This window comes from Erinaceus europaeus, chromosome 3 (genome assembly GCF_950295315.1).
Source record: "Erinaceus europaeus chromosome 3, mEriEur2.1, whole genome shotgun sequence".
NCBI lineage: Eukaryota > Metazoa > Chordata > Mammalia > Eulipotyphla > Erinaceidae > Erinaceus > Erinaceus europaeus.
This window is the reverse complement of record NC_080164.1, coordinates 84,621,988-84,638,937: the sequence shown is the minus strand read 5'-3', so window position 1 is coordinate 84,638,937 and position 16,950 is coordinate 84,621,988. Positions and strand designations below refer to the sequence as shown.

At 41.5% G+C, this 16,950-nt stretch overlaps 1 long non-coding RNA gene across 3 annotated transcripts in view; it reads right to left on the bottom strand.

Annotated features, from left to right (window-relative positions):
* Window positions 1-632: 632 nt before the first annotated feature.
* The window catches only part of LOC132537511 (uncharacterized), a 47,867-nt gene continuing 31,549 nt past the window's right edge, over window positions 633-16,950 (bottom strand). For 2 of the 3 annotated variants that reach the window (XR_009548974.1, XR_009548972.1), the window contains exons 3-5: window positions 14,150-14,306; window positions 4,064-4,162; window positions 633-905 (exon numbers count right to left, since the gene is read on the bottom strand). This is a non-coding gene — a long non-coding RNA (uncharacterized LOC132537511). Of the gene's footprint in view, window positions 906-4,063; window positions 4,163-14,149; window positions 14,307-14,720; window positions 14,809-16,950 lie in introns of all 3 variants that reach the window. The other variant, XR_009548973.1, reaches the window with a different exon arrangement.

Sequence of the window (16,950 nt, the reverse complement as noted above, 5' to 3'; positions counted from 1 at the left end):
TCCCATCAACAGCCCAAATGGCAAAAAATAAAACTTAGGTCTAACACTACATGGCATGATATATATGCCACTAATTCAGCACTTGGTGGTTTGAAAACACTTGGATTAACATTTTCTTACTTTATTCCACTACCAGCTGGGACATACTGTGCCCATCTTTTGATCATAAGGTCTTAAAGTAGTTATTAAATGTGTGCTCTAAGTAAGGAGTTTTGGCCATGTCAGGACCTTCTCCTCCAGTAAGAGAACAAGGAAAATCCCAGCTATGAGCAAGGATTTGCCACTGAAACAATAATGGTAGAACTTTTTTTTTTCAGAACTTTTTGTCAAACTGTAACTTCATACCCCAATCATTCTCACCTCCTCCTGTCTGTAAATCTGTAACACAAGCGCATTACCAAAGAACCTCAGCTTATCTTCAAATGAATACCATTCTTAAGAGACCTAGAAATGTATTTTTCACCATGAAATATTTAACACTCTAGAGGTAGATTCTGATAGGGGGTCAGCAAATGTAATATGATAAAATCACATGGCAAATATTTCAGGCTTTTTAGGCCAAACAGCTTCCAACACAACTAACTCAAGCTGCAGTGCAAAACAGCAGTAGATGATACATGAACCAATACCTGTAGCTGTGTACCAATAAAACTTTATTTACAAAGACAGGGAAACAAATCAATTTCCACCTACAGGTCTTTGCCTACCACCCCTTGGTCTGCATCAACTTTGAGAATAGTCTTGATGTCAAAAGCATGACCTTTATGCTTCTGTCCAGGAGAAGGGAGGCAGAAAACATTTGGTTGACACATATATGGGGACACTCTGTTCCTCCTTCACTGCTGGCTCTGGTAAATACCAACTGGAAGAGGGGGCTGGAGCACTCAGTTTCAATCGCCCTTATTCTGAAAGACAAAGCAGGGGCAGAGATTAAAACCAGACCCTCAGGGCTTTATACTACACCCAGCAGATGAAGTGCTCCCTCTTTAAACCGTACTGAGTTCACTGTCCTAATGTAGAAAATAGAACTATTCTTTCACTTAATAGTCTTTTAGTCAGGGTCTGGGTGGGGGGAACCAGGTTTACTAAAAGCCCTTATAAAGTGTCCATGAAAGGGAATAATGCTCCTTGGCACCACAGAATCATTTCCATGGGAAGCTACATGATCACTCTTCATGTTGCATTTCAAGCACTCCATGGCACCCATCCATGTATTAAGCTAATAACTGCATGAATCTAGTTAAAAGGAACCAAGCAATTATTTTAATTAGGACAGAACAAAAAATAACACTCCTGGATTCTGTTTGAAAGGGCAAGAAGGAAGTAGTCAGGGTTCAAAAAGATCCCACAAAATATTTGTGTGAAAGGAAAAAATAATTAAGACCAAATTTAGAATGTCCTTGCAATAAATGGGCCAAATAAAATGAATGGCACCACTGTGTAACTAAAACCCATTCACATATATGAGCCCCAGAAAGTCCGTTTTCGTGTGATACCATTTTGAGGGGACAGCCAATTTTACAAAGTGAAAGTGAATGCCTGGTAGAGACTCTAATGATCCTTATGAATCTCTTACTGAACTTCTTAAGAGTTTCTGAGTAAACTCTTTTATTAATAAGAGAAAGGGGGGATATTGGGCAATTTGCCTTTTAAGTGGGGGGGTTATTCCCCCTATTTAAATTCTTCAAGTAAATTGTTCAGACATCCTCACTGTCAACCCATTCTGTAAAATTCAGATTCCATCAGAATTGTTTGAACTGAATTCAGCGATATAAGAGATTGTACTGAGGCCCAGGCAGTGGCGCACCTGGTTAAGTGCACATAGAGCAAAGCACAAGCACTGGAGCAAAGATCCAAGTTCATGCCCCCAGCTCCCCACCTGCAGGAGGGTTGCTTCGCAAGCGGTAAAGTGGGTCTGCAGGTGTCTGTCTTTCTCTCCCCATCTCTGTCTTCCCCTCCTCTCTCAGTTTCTCTCTGTCCTGTCCAACAACAACAATGGCAGCAACAAGAACAAACACAATAATAATAGCAACAAAAACAACAATGGAGAAAGGGTGGCCGCCAGGAGCAGTGGATTCGTAGTGTAGGCACCAAGCCCCAGCAGTAACCCTGGCCAAAAAAAAAAAAAAAATTTGTATTATTGTGTCTAAGAGAACTATGGTGGTTATCATTGAAGGTGGGGAGGTGTCACAGAGCATTAGTGGTAAGTGCAGTATAGAACTATAAACCTGTACACTTACAATCTTGTAAATCATTATTAAAACACTAATTTTATATATATTACAAGTGCTATCATAAAACTTCCTGGGGCACAGGTTTAGTTCCTGGCATAGTATATGCCAAAAGGATGCCCCTCTCTCACCCCTCTCTCTCCCCCTCTCCCTCTCTCTCTATATATATCATTAATAAATAGATAAACATTTTAAAAATAAGATATAGAAAGCACTCCTATAAGGAAGAAATAATGATAAATATAAAATTAAAGCTGAATACAGGTCCAAAAAGGATGACAGAGGACCTAGTGGGGGATATATTGTTATATGGAAAACTGGGAAATGTTATGCATGCACAAACTATTGTATTTACTGTCGAATATAAAACATTAATTCCCCAATAAATAAATTTTAAAAATTAAGTTAAATTAAAGCTGTCTTTTAAAGCAAAGACACCATGCAGAGGACAAAAAGTCAGTATTTAATATTTATGGTTATGTCACCAAAATAGTTTCATATCTAGAATATATAGGTGTCTCTAATAAATAAGAGAAATAATATGATGGGAAGAAAGAGGAAAAATGAAATATTGATTCCCAAAAGATGTGGAAAAGATTCAAAGTACTAAAATACATGAAAATTTTCTCAAGGAAATTACCTGGGAAATGAGACTGGAACTACAATGAGCTTAAACTCTATACCACCAAAAGTACCAAAATCAAAAAGACTGGACACATCAATGCCAAAAAGAATGGAGAATAGTAGAAAGCTGTAGGCAGGAGAGGAAAAAAGAAACAACCTCTTTGGAAAGCTGATATTATTGAAGCTAAGCAGAGTCGTGCCCTATACCTTCATTTTTTTTCATTTTAGTCAACACACCTAAAATAGCCTAAAACTGAAGACATCTCAAGTGTTCAAACAAGGCTAAAACAGGGAACTTTGGTATATGCAACGACTACAAGGGGAGGAAATGCAAGACAAATAAACTATAATCATAGACAACAGTATAGAGAAAGTCCACAAACATAATGCTGAGGAAATGAAACCAGACACCAAAGTACACAGGCCAGGATTCCATTTGTGTGAAGTTCAAGAACAAACAAAAAAAAAGGTAACAAGTTCATGTTGTCAGAAATCAGGACCGTGGTTGTTTGAGGAGGATTGGAGGGGGGTGAGGGTGGAGAATTCCATCCTCAGAGTCATCAAGAAATCTAGCTAAATGCTTGTTCTAATCTTGGAACAGGAGAGGACCCATAGTGGGGGGCAGGTCACAGAATGTGTTACTTCCAGAATAAGAAACCAGGTCACGTGTTTCTGCCTTTTGCAATCATTCATGTGTAGAATCCAGTAAAATTCCTCTCCAAAAAGATTCAAATATTGATTTATGTTTTAAGTGAAGTAAATGGAGGAACTAACAGAGGGAAAAAATGATATATTTATATATATATTTGCCATCAGGGTTATCTCTAGGGCTTGGTACCTACATGACTCCACTGTTTCCAGTGGTCATATTTTGAATGTGTGAGAGACAGAGAGAGACTAAAAGGGAGCAGAAGACAGGAAGAAGGACACCTGCAGCACTGATCCAATGCTCTGTGAAGCACTTCACCCTCCACCCACCCCCGCAGGTGGGAACCAGTAGCTTGACTCCACATCCTTGAGTAAGGTAACATCTGCACTCTACCAGGCTTGCCACCACTCCTGTCATTTGTGATTAATAATAAGATTATAGGGTATAGCTCCACACCACACCCACCACAAGTTGTTTCCCCACCCTCCCACCTCCCAAAAGTAGCCATCATAGTTCTCTGAGATGTTTTTATTAAAATCTGTCAGTGGTTTCCTCTTACCTGTGGTCAGATTGCTTCCTTGATGTCACAGAGCAGAAAATAGTAGGAAGAACTTCTGATTTATCAGTCAGCTGGGCTAAGAGGAAAAGCATGTCTTTCCTTTCAAGGGCGGGGGAGAAAGAAAATAAATAAATAAAGCCAAACAAAACACTTAAACTGTTGCAGTTTGATAAGAAGTGAGTAATCCATGAGGGGAAAAAAAGCTAAGGATTCAGTGTGTAAAATTATAGTAACAATGAGGGAACTGTTGATATATAGACTCACATATTCCAAACTTGATTTTTTTTATTTAAAATAAGTATTTATTCTCTTTTGTTGTCTTTGTAGTTATTATTTTTGCTGTTATTGATGTCATCGTTGCTGGATAGGACAGAGAGAAATGGAGAGAGGAGGGGAAGACAGAGAGGAGGAGAGAAAGATAGACACCGGCAGACCTGCTTCACCACCTGTGAAGCGACTCCCCTGCAGGTGGGGAACCAGGGGCTCGAACCGGGATCCTTGCCAGCCCTTAAGCTTTGTGCCACCTGCGCTTAGCCCGCTGTGCTACTGCCCGACTTGCCACCAAACTTGATTCTATGAAAGGAGATCACAAGCTACTAGGATGTGCTTCCTTATGAAATATAGTTAACCTGTAGCCAATGGCTTGGGAAAATTCAAGTCTTCCTCAAAGAAAAAGATCAGCTATTGGGAGTCAAGAGGTAGCCACACGTGGCACAAAGCACAAGGACCAACATACGGATCCCGGTTGGAGCCCCCAACTCCCCACCTGCAGGGGATTCACTTCGCAGGCGGTGAAGCAGGTCTGCAGGTGTCAATCTTTCTCTGCCCCTCTCTGTCTTTCCCTCCTCCTCTCTCCATTTCTCTCTGTCCTGTCTAACAACAATGACATCAATAACAACAACAACAATAACTACAACAACAATAAAAAACAGCAAGGGCAACAAATAGGGAAATAAATAAATAAATATAAAAAAAAATTTTTTAAGATTAGCTATTTATAGCAGCCAGACCAGCATCTAATAGTCTTACAAAGACTCCCCTGCTTCCAGTCAAAAGCTGAGAGCCAACTAGGGTGGAGGAAGAAAATGTCCCCCCTTTAGTGTAGTATTTCCTTGCTCCATCATCTAATAGTAAGCACAGTCTTTTCACCTCCACTCATAGTACCTGTCCCAGGATCCAGCACAGGATGGAAGCAGGTCATCTATTATTTGAATTTTGTGTTGCAATACCTATAGACCTGTACTGAGACAACACCTTGTGTGTTTCCAAGAGGTAAATGCAATGCATATAGTCAAAATCATACCTAACATTATACTGTTTGTACATCAACAATCTATAAATATGTGGAAGAATTCAATCTATGTGCGAAATAAACAGAGCAAGTCATTCAAAGACAACACGGTAATTTGGCAGGCTGGATAGCAATTGTTGCATATTTTTTAGGTATGAAAAACACAGCCATTATTCATCAAAGTGATTGTCCTGTGCACTGGTATGCCTTCTACAATTTATTTTTTCAGGGCTTTTTACTTCCAAAAGAAATCAAGAGCTGATGACATTTCAGACTTCAATTTTTTTTTTCCTACTAGCACACTGGAATTCCCTGGAGGACAGGATTGTGAATAATCGAGCTTTTTTTTTTTTCAGAGAGATTATTAACAGATATTACAAACCAATTCAAACTGGAGCATTTTCCCTTGCAAATTACCTTTAACTTTTAAAGCCATTGGAAAAAAAAACCGACAGTGAGTGATTTAATTTACTTAACCTGTCTACAAATCACAGCTCTGTGCTTCAATAGCAATTGCATTTCCAAGTCAAAAAGAAATATATATATAAAACCATCTCTAATAGGGATATTTTTCTAAGTGATCACACTCAGTGAGTGATATTTCAAAAGGTAATAATGTTTATTTTTTTCCCACTTAGTAAGTTGCCCTGGAATTGGGAATGTTTATTTTATTGATATGTTTTGAGGAAAAACAAGAGGCCAGTGCTCCCTATATCTGTTACTTAATTAAAACTCTCAGGTAATTAGCAGGTTTATCATTTCTTGAGCAAATAGATGGCTGGTGGAGCTTCAGTGATATGCTGTAGGGTTGTTTTTCTTTTCCTTCTTTTTCTTGGTGGGGGGGGCTCTTTTATTTAATGCTGTTTTTTATTTCATAGTCTCTAGGTTAAAGAGCTGATATTTGGAGGTGAGAAACACCTTTATGCCACATGTCCATCAAGCCTGCTTCTTATTTGCATCAACACCCTGTTGTGTATGTTTTCCATTCAAAGAGCTCCTGTGGGCTTCAAAGGGGGTTGCCTGCAAGGGCCAGCAATGTGGGAGTCCTGCAAGGCTCCAGCACAGGCCCAGAGCCCCGAGAAACCATGCCAAGCACCACTCAAGCTTGAGCCCCCAAACCATGTCATGAAATTAAAGGTCTCCCTGCCTATGCCATCCCACAGTGCACGTGGGAAATGTCCCCAGGCTGGCAGAGCACCGGACTGGCTTCTCAGGCAACAGCTTATAAATATTTGATGAGTGGTACCCCATTTATAAGGAAGTATGCTAATAAGAAGATTCTTTGAAATCCGAGTCCAGTGCAGGCTTGAAAAAGGCTCATTGTTTGAGATCCTACAAGTTTCCTTCCTCCTCCCACCCCTCCACTCCCACTTCAGCTGTAAAGTCAACTTGCCCCAAAGCAAACAAAGGAATTTAATATCCCCTTGGTTGTCCCATCAACAATAAATGAGTGAGATTCTACTCATTTGGGGACTGACTTGCTAGATTACAGAGGTTACAAGAGTGAGGGAACAGGCAGTGGCGCACCTGGTTAAACACTCACATTGCAGTGTGCAAGGACCCAGGTTCAAACTCCTAGTCCCCACCTGCAGGGAGGAAGCTTCATAAGTGGTGAAGCAGGGGTACAGATGTTTCTCTGTCTCTCTCCCCCCACACCACCAGGGTCATTGCTGCGGCCCAGTGCTAGCACTATAAATCCATGGCTCCTGGCGGCCAGTTTTTCCTTTTTTTTTTTTCCTTTCAACTTGACTTTTTTTTTTACTTGATATAACAGAGATAAATTGAGAGGGAAGGGAAGGTAGAGAGGGAGAGAAAAAGAGAGACACCTGCAGACCTGCTTCCCAACTCATGAATTGTCTTCCCTACAGGTGGGAAGTAGGGGCTCAAACCTGGATTTTCTGCATGGTCATATGTGCTCTTAACCCAGTGCACCACCTTCAGGTCCCTGTCTCTCTCTAGCTTCCCCTCCCCTCTCAATTTTTCTCTGACTCTGTTCAATAATAAATAAATAAATATTTTAGAGGGTATAGGAATGAAGAAGCTAATATTCTTTGCGTGGCCTTTGTATGTTGGATATTTGGTTTCTCCTATTTAATCCTCACCAATTATTTCTTTGATGTTATATTAGAGACAGAAATGGAGCGAGGGAGGGCATGGAAGAGGGAGAGAGAAAGATACCTGCAGCACTGGAGAGAGAAAGAAAGAGAAAGTCCTCCCTGCAAGTGGGAACTGGGGCTTGAACCCAGTCTTTGCACATAGTAACTTGTGTGGTTCACTGGTTGCAGCAACACCCAGCTCCTATTGCAGGTCAATTTTATGAGTTCCACCTTAAAGATGGAAAATGGGCCTCAAAAGTTCACCCAAAACATCTGGCGAGTCCTAAGACTTGAGCTGCAGAGTTGGACTAGAATCTAGAACTACCCAACCTCAAAACCCATGTCTAACCTTCCCCCTCACACGAGCCCCAAGGCATCTGCCCATTTCAAATTCAACTTTATGTTTCCCACAGCTGCCACTTATCTAAAGAGCTAGAACCCAGGTTGTAGCTTTCTTTAATTTGGTCTCAGAAGTCCACACACAGAGGAACCAGATGGTGGTGCACCTGGTAGAGCACAAGTGTTACAATGTACAAGGACCCAGGTTCGGGCCCCCTGGTCTCCACCTTCAGGGGAAAAGCTTTGCAAGTGGTGAAGCAGTGTTGCAGGTGTCTCCCTGTCTCTCTCCCTCTCTATTACCCCCTTCCCTCTCGATTTCTGGCTGTCTCTTTCCAATAAACAAAATAAAGATAATAAAAAAATTTTAAGAAGTCTACACATAGATGATAAAGTTAATAGATGGATAAATTAGATAGATACATGGATGAATAGATAGATAGATAGACAGATAGATAGATAGATAGATAGATAGATAGATAGATAGATAGATAGATAGATAGATGAACAGGTAGATAGATGAATAGAAGGATAGATAGACTGATGGATGGATAGATGAATAGAAGGATAGATAGACTGATGGATGAATAGATGAATGGATAGATCTATAATAGATAGATATAGATAGATGAATAGATATAGATATATAGGTAGATGAATAGATAGATAAATAGATGTATAACTTATAAATATAGACTATCAGTCCATTTATTCAGTTTGCATTTATGTATCACATCTCTCCATGGGCTCAGTTGAAGCTTCAGTGCTGTATCTCTAAGTTGGATCTAAGCACACATTACCAAAGTATTCTCTTAGGGTAAAACTCAAACATCTAAACACGAGCCACACATATGGCCAACAAGGATATGCTTTCACTTTGTCTCCAGGTTCTAGAACAACACCTGGCATTCAAATGGCACAGGATGGAAAATAACATAAAACCGTCATCAGGAGCTTTGTGGTGGTTCCCCTAGTAGATCACACACATTACCTTGCATATGGGATGGTTTAAGCCCCAAGCCCCCATCTGCAGGAGGGAAGTTTCAGAATTTGTTGAGCAGTGCTGCAGGTTTTTCTTCTTCTGTGTCTCTCTCCCTCCCTCTCTGCCTCTCAACCTCTATCAAAATATTGACTACTGAAGCCAGACAGTGGCACACCTGGTTAAATGCACATGTTACCATGCACAAAGACCCAGGTTCAAGTTCCTAGGCCTCACCTGACGAGTAAAAGCTTCATGAGCAGTGAAGCAGTGCTGCATGTGTCTTTCTTTCTTCCTTTCTTTCTTTCTCTCATTATCTATCTCCCTTCCCCCTCTATTTCTTGCTGTCCTATCAAGTAAATAAAGTCTAAAAAAACTGACCACCAGGTACAGTGAAGTCAGGCAGGCACTAAACCCTAGCGATAACCAGGGTGGGGGAAAAAATATATATACTAATCAGATCCTCTGTGAAGTGTCAGCTCTGAGGCTGAAAGAGGGAGATTCTCGTCATTCCTGTCTCCAAGCTCAAGTTCCTCCCCCTGAAATACATCTACACCTCCTTCCTTGGAGGTGATGATAAGCTTACTTCATCTGAAAGGAAGACATTTGGAAAATCCCTTACCTATTGGCCAGGTCCTGCCTACCAAGGAGACCAGGCTTCTCTTGTCACTTAAGTGTAGTGGCCAGGAGCCTGGTCCCCAACAGGAAGCAAGTACCACTCTCAAGATTTTTCTGTGGTTCCAGTGGCATCCCAAAACAGCTTTTCTTCCCAGTAACCCCCCCCACCACCTTCCCACAGAGGGGAGGGTGGTGGCACCTCTAAATATATATATATAAAATCTTTATTTACTTATCGGATAGAGACAGCCAAAAATCAAGAGGGAAGGGGTGATAGAGAGACAGAGAGACAGCTGCAACATTGCTTTACCACTCACAAAGCTTTCCCCTACAGGTAGAGACAAGGGGCTCAACCCTGGGTCCTTGAGCACTGTAATGTGTGCACTCAACCAAGTGTGCCACCACCCAGCCCCGATGGCATCTCTTTTGTCTTAAATTCTCATTTCCACATGGAGTTGGTCTCCAATTTAAAAAGGAATATATATTTGTAACATGAAACACTGTTTTAAGAAAGAATCAAAAAAAGGGGCTGAGCAGTAGCACATCTGGTAAAGCACACACATTTACAACGCACAAAAACCCAGATTCAGGTCCCCTCCTGCAGGGGGAAAGCTTCACAAGTGGTGAAGCAGTGCTGCAGGTATCTCTCTGTCTCTCTCCCTCTTTATCCCCTTTCCTGCTAAATTTCTCTCTGTCCTATCAAGTAAATATATTTTTTTTAAATATTTTATGTAGTTAGTTATTTTCCTTGTTTTTATCATTGTTGTGGCTATTATTATTGTTGTTGTTGCCGGATAGGACAGAGAGAAATGGAGAGAGGAGGGGAAGACAGAGAAGGGGAGAGAAAGATAGACACCTGCAGACCTGCTTCACTGCTTGTGAAGCAACTCCCCCCCTGCAGGTGGGGAGCTGGGTGCTCCAACCAGGATCCTTACGCTGGTCAATTTTCACGCCATGTGCACTTAACCCACTGCACTACAGCCTGACCCCCACAAATAAAGTTCTTTTAAAAAAAATTTAAAGCATACAAAGTTGGAGAAAAAAGGCAAGGATGAAAAGCAAAGGGAATTCTTGTTCCCTGTCCCATCTCATTACCATTCCTTGGAGATTACCATTCATATGCATGCATCACCTATATTCACATTTTACATAAAATGATGCAATGCTATATACGTGTATAGATGTGCTGACACATTTTTATTAATATATTTATTTACTGAGTCCAGGTGGTGGTGCACCTGGTTAAGCACACATATTATAGTACAAAAGGACCCAGGGTCAAGCCCCTGGTCCCACTTTCAAGGAGAAAGCTTCACAAGTGGTGAAGAAGGGGTGTAGGTGTCTGTCTCTCCCGCTCTATGTTCCCCTCTGCTCTCAATTTCTCTCTGCTTCTATCCAATAACATATAATAAATATAATATAATATAATATATACTTATGCTGATAGATATAGATACATACACATCCACACAGAGCCATCACTATCACTAAGGCTTGATGTTACACAGCTCCAACATTCTCAACTGCCATTTTTTCCTTTTTTCTTTCTTTCTTTTTTGATAAAGGTAAGAGACAAAGAGGGGGTAAATGAGAAGGAGAGACACCTGCAGCACTGCTCCACTTCTTCTTAAGCTCCCCACCCACCCACCCAAGGACTTGAATTCCAGTACTTTCACATGGCGACATGTTCACCAGGTGAGTCACCAACTAGTATGAAATATATATATGAATATGCGATTTTATATAAGTGGCACCATACCCACACTGGTAGGGCTTCATCTTTATTTCATTGTCACCTGGCTATGCATTTTGCTTGCCTTTCCTGGCAAGGACACTGCAGGGATTTGTTGGAAAGTACAGGTGTTCTTCTGGCTAGAGAAAACATACTGTGTGCAGGGACTTCAGATTCCCTGGTTTGGAGACATGCTCAGGGGGTATCTGTGCCACTTTCCTCCCCCTGAAGAGCCACACACCACCCCTGAGCCAGCCGCTTTGGTCTCTAGAACAATCTGGCTATCCTGTCCCCTCTATTGCTAATTGATTCACATTACAGAGCTGTCCCACCATGTCTATTCCTGGTGACCTGCTCCAAGCAACACATCTCTAAGTTATGACACCTTCTCCCTTCCCCAAATCTGGCTCCCCCTATCCTTCCTCTGACAAAGCTTACCCAAGTCCTGTGGGTATGTTACCCATTTGCTCAGTCCATCTGTCTGTGGTAGACAATTCCTCTGACACAACATCCTCCACCCCTACCACAAATTAGGTCCACACAGTCACATACTGCACTGTAGTCTTCAAATGCATTGCTTCATCTAGTTCTGACAGTAGCCCTGTGAAATAGAGAGGGGCAAGTGTCTTTTCAAAAAAAAAAAACTAACATTCCTTTTGTTTTTGTTTTCATTTCCAGAGCTTGACCACTCCAGGATGAGTTTTTCAAACACAAAGAAGTAGACAGACAGGGAGAGGATAAAGAAACCACAGCACCAAAGCTTTCTTCAACACTATAGGGGCTGGGTCCCAAGCTAGATTGCACAAATAGCAAAGCAGTGCACTATCCAAGTGAGCTACTTGGCCAGCCTAACAACTTTTTTTTTCACTGCCACCAATGTCATCGCTGGAGCTCAGTGCCTGCATGACAAATTCACCACAACTAGGGGTGATTTTTTTCTTTCTATTTCATTTGATAAGAAAGAAAAATTGAGAGGAGAGGGATAGATAAAGCCCTGAAGACCTGCATCACTGCTCATGAAGCATCCCACCTAATTGGGAGGTTCAAACCCGGGTCTTTAGGCATGGTAACAAATTATCTCAGCTGTGTGTGTCACTGCCCAACCCCCTTGACAACTTATTTCTCTCTCTCTCTCTCTCTCTCTCTCTCAGCTTATTGCTGGGGCTCAGTACTAGCACTATGAATCTACTGCTCCTGGAGCCATTTTTTTCCCATTTTACTGGATAGGACAGAGAAATTGAGAGGTGTGAAGGAGAGAGAAAGATAGACACCTGCAGACCTGTTTTGCAGCTTGTGAAGTTTCCCCCCTATAGTTGGGTATCCAAAACTTGAACCCAGATCTTTGTGGGTCCTTGTGTTTAGTGCTGTGTGCTTAACCAAGTACACTACCACCTGACCCCCAACAACTTTTATATGACCTTGTTTCAATGGCACCAGTTCAACACTTCAGTCTTTCCTGCACCTGTTCATTCATTGAGCAAACATTTATTGATCTGCTCATATGCAGTGCATTAGGTCATGAGGGTATGGTGAATGATGTAATTTTAGTGAGAAAACAGAGGCGGCCTCTGACCTAGAGAAGAGACTGTAAATAGGACACAGGCAATGGGGTGCACTGGCTTTCACAGTGAAGGCCACCAGACACAGCTGGAGCACATTAGGTGTCACTGCTCCCCACACCAAGTGACTTCAAAGGATATCAAAAGCATCAGGGATCATGCTGACATGCTATATTGCCACAGAACTGGAGCTGGACCTGGAAAAGTGGTTTTGGAAAGTGGAAAGAGACACATAAAAGTGAGAGTACTCTGTGCTCCTAACGCTCTCAGCGACTGCAGCTCCCAACAGTTTGAGACAAATGGCCCCAACAACTGACTGTAGAACAAATGACCCCATGTGTTCATTGCATGACTGTATGAGATACAAACCAGAAAGTCCAGAAAGGATCCATCTTTTAAAGAAAAGATAAGTTAAAACTCAACAGTATTCCCCTAAGAGTCCCCCTGGGTCTGCCTCTAGAGGAAATATCCAACTTCCTACTGTTCTGTGAAGGTGGTCCCCTTGAACTTGAACTTGGGACCTCCCATTTGCCTCAAAGCTGGAAGCCACACCCAGAAATTACAGCACATCCGCAATCTCTAAGAAGTCCTGGTAGCCCCCAGGGTACCCTTGTGTCACCCCCTGGGGTCCTTGTCATGTTACAAGTGAATTCAAGGCATCTGCACTGAGTTTCTTATTCTCCACACATGGTGAGGAATGTGTGTGGATTACTCCTCAGAAGGCCACTGGTGACCAGTGTTCACTTTGGGGGCCTGACAGGTGTTGGAAGGAATACCACACTGAATGAAGCAGCCCTCCTGGGAACTGAACTGACCTCATTAACACAGAGTTCTAATCAACCAAGACACCAGACATATACCTCATTTAAAACACTGGAGGTGGGGGCGGGGGGTTTGCTAAATCTTAATTTTGACATTAACTACAGTTGAGTAGAGCTCCCTAGGAGGTGAAACACTAGAGAGGTTTATTCATTCTGAAAAAGGAAATTTGGGTCATCGGCAGATGAGCCCTTTGGTTCATTGTGTTAAGATGCAATTCCAATATCTGAAGAGAAGGCTCTTTAGGGTCTCTGCCGCCATGATTTCTTCAGTCAATATCCTGATCAAGAGACTTTCTGGGGAAAAGCAAATGGCATCATTTCCACACTTTCCTAGCACTGTAGGTTGATCTCCATCCAGCTTCCCAGCAAATTTTTATTTCTCAGGCACGAAATCAGATGGCAATATGAAGGAAAGATTTCCACATCTGAGACAGACATGGGCCTCTCAGAAAGAAAAGAACTGACTCCCACTCCTGCTACTCCAATGCCCACAGGGAGCAGACCTCCCTCCAAAGAGAAGGGGAGCCTGACCTCAGTACCCCAGTTCAAAGCGGCCCCACTCCGCCCTCTCACCTTCTCCCCCCACCCCTTGCTCCCTGAGGAATCAGTTTCACAAAGAGCAAGTATGGTTTGGAACACAGTTTTGACACTGACTCGGCATCCTGTGCTCATGTTACATGTCGATGAATATTCCACTGACTTTTCAACTCAGAAGGAAAGTTTCCGCTGTGAGGCTTCATTTATGCATTCAGGCCAGCTACAACTTCAGCTGCTTCCCACCCGGACAGCGATCTTTGAAACTGATCTGACCCTGAAAGAAGCCAAAGGAACTTTTGAGAAAATATTAACAATCCCGGGCCAGGTTCCCAGTCTTTGTAATCTGGTCGAAGAGCCTCTGTGAGAAGGCATGCTGGGGACTGGATTGAGCGTGTGCCCATACTCTCTGTTCCATGGAAAAGTCTACTCAAAAAGGTATGGTTGTTTTGTACTGGAAGTTCCACAAAATGGGAAAAGATGGGCATCTAGCCTTGAGTTTTTGCACCCAATTCCTATTGTCACCGGGAGCCTTAAGGCCACCTGGAAACACCCAAAGCCAGAACTCTTTCCATTGTAAGAAAGGCTTCACTACACTTAGAGTTGAAAACCAACTATATGTGTCAGGAGCAACCCAACCCTGCCCACTTCCAGTTAGCACTGTACATCTTTGGTCTGTCAATAACCTCACCTGCAAGATGATAGTCATTATAGTCACTGCAAAAACAGTAGCTGTCTTCCTTTTTGAAATAATGGTATGGCATTCTTCAGTCAATTGCCTGAAACATAACATATGCTCATAGAATTCAGAGCATGTCACTATGGAGGCTACTATCTGGCTACTGCACTAAACAGAACTATCTCAGTGTACTAGGTCTGCACTCCAGATGTCCCTTCTTTTATTAATTTAAAATAACAAAAAGTAAGTGCTGCAGTTGGACATCAAGGAAGATGATACTGATGACCAAACTGAAGAAAAGCCAGGTGAGTTTGTTCAGGTTCAAATAGCTAAGAGTTGAGAGCCCTCGGTGGTTCACTGGTAGACTTCTCAAAGGGCTAAGAGTGAAAACAGCAAGCCCTAAACACTGCCTTTAAATGTTGTTGTTTTTTAAATGAAATACAGTATGAGATGGTATTAGAAACTTTCCAAAGTAAAACCTGGATTAACTTTGGTGTATTGCATCAAAGCAAAGGACTCTGCATGGGGGCAGGTGGAGCACTTTAGGGTCCTAGTGCATGATGGTAGAAAAAAACCTATGTTAGGAGTGAGTGGTTTTGCAGCCACCTATCATGGAGAGATAAGATGTTATACCTATATGTAAACAACTAAACTATAAACCATTAACCTCTCAATAAAATGATTAAAATGTCAATTCTCTACAAAATACCAAAAATTCAGTCAACCTCAACACTCTCAGGACTTTTTTGGTTCTGAAGTAATAAAAATATATACATTAATTCAAATAAAGTCAGGCTGAGAGTATTTTTATTCAAACATCCAACCTCAGGTATCCAAGGAACACTCACAAGCATTTAGTATCTGCTACTCAAATTCAAGTTGACTGTCAGAGACGAAGGAAATAGAAGCAAAATGGTTACAAAGCTCTTCCATATCTTCTATATCTTCCAGTTGTGGTCTCAACTTGCGACTTTAATCTCCAGCAGGGAATATTAGTTTAATAAAATAAATATTTTTAATTTTCTCTAAGCATTTCTTCAAGCCAACGTACTTATCTATGGCTCACTTAAAAAGATTTGTTAAGCAGTCCTCTCCCACTTTCTTTTAAAAGGATGCTTGATTGTATATATAAAACTGGAGAAATGAGCATGAGGGTGAGCAGAGCACTTAATCACTTCCAGTTCTGACTCATCAGAAAAGTAGTACTCTGGTGAGATTTTTTTTTTTTTGGTCACTAAATATTGTCTTTCATTTTAAGATATTTATTTCTCACCAGAAAATGATACTGTATTTTTCCTCTAATGATGAAGGATGAAAGATGAAGAGAATTCCATGCAGTGATTACTGAACCACAAAGAAGTAAACTGATTCAGAAAACAAATCCCCAAAAGAAAAATAAAACATATTATGTGAGGTGGAAGCATGGAATTCTTGGCAAATATTCAATTGGAGTCAGGATTGGTAACTTAATCACATCCTTGTTTTGTTAATACAGGACTGAGGAAGTTGGGATGAAAGCTCTGGGACTTTAGCTTTTGGCCATAATATCTCTACTTGCCTGTGATTTTCTTCATTGAGCATGGGTTGAATGCCTGAGAATCTTGAGGGAGTTGTGAGAACTCATCCACAGGTCAAGGACAAGAGTTCAAGATGCCATCCTTGCCCCACCTCTATAATATGCATCTGTAACAGAAACTTAGTCACTATAGTTTAGAAAGCAGTGAGAGTCACCTCTGAAGCCTACTCTGTATGTTGTTCCCAGGATCCTGAAATATAGAATCCAGGTCAGAGCAAACAGGTGAATTAATGAAGGGAACTCTGACAATAAAAAATATTCTACCCAACCATTTGAATTCACTGGATTGTGCCACTTCCCTCTGGACTACCGTGCCAAGCTTCTCCTAGTGGTTGCAGGGCAGAGTTTGGTAGGGGAAATAGTCCTAGCTTTGGGAATACAACTGTCTATTTCAAAGGGGCACACCTGGGTGGAAGGAGTGAAATCAGTGCAGCAGTAACCCAACCTTTCTGGATTCTAAAGGGCATGGAGAATGCCGTTCTATCTTTCTCTCTTCCTTTCAATTGAGTTCTCTCTTAATTTGAAAAGAGTGAAGAAAAAGTGACAATAACCATGAAGAACAAGAAGACAAAGGGGAAAGAGAAATTTGGTCTAAGATCCAGACCTCAATACAGTTCCAAGTTGTTGTTTTTCTTATGAACTTTTTTTTTTCTTGGTGCTCAATCT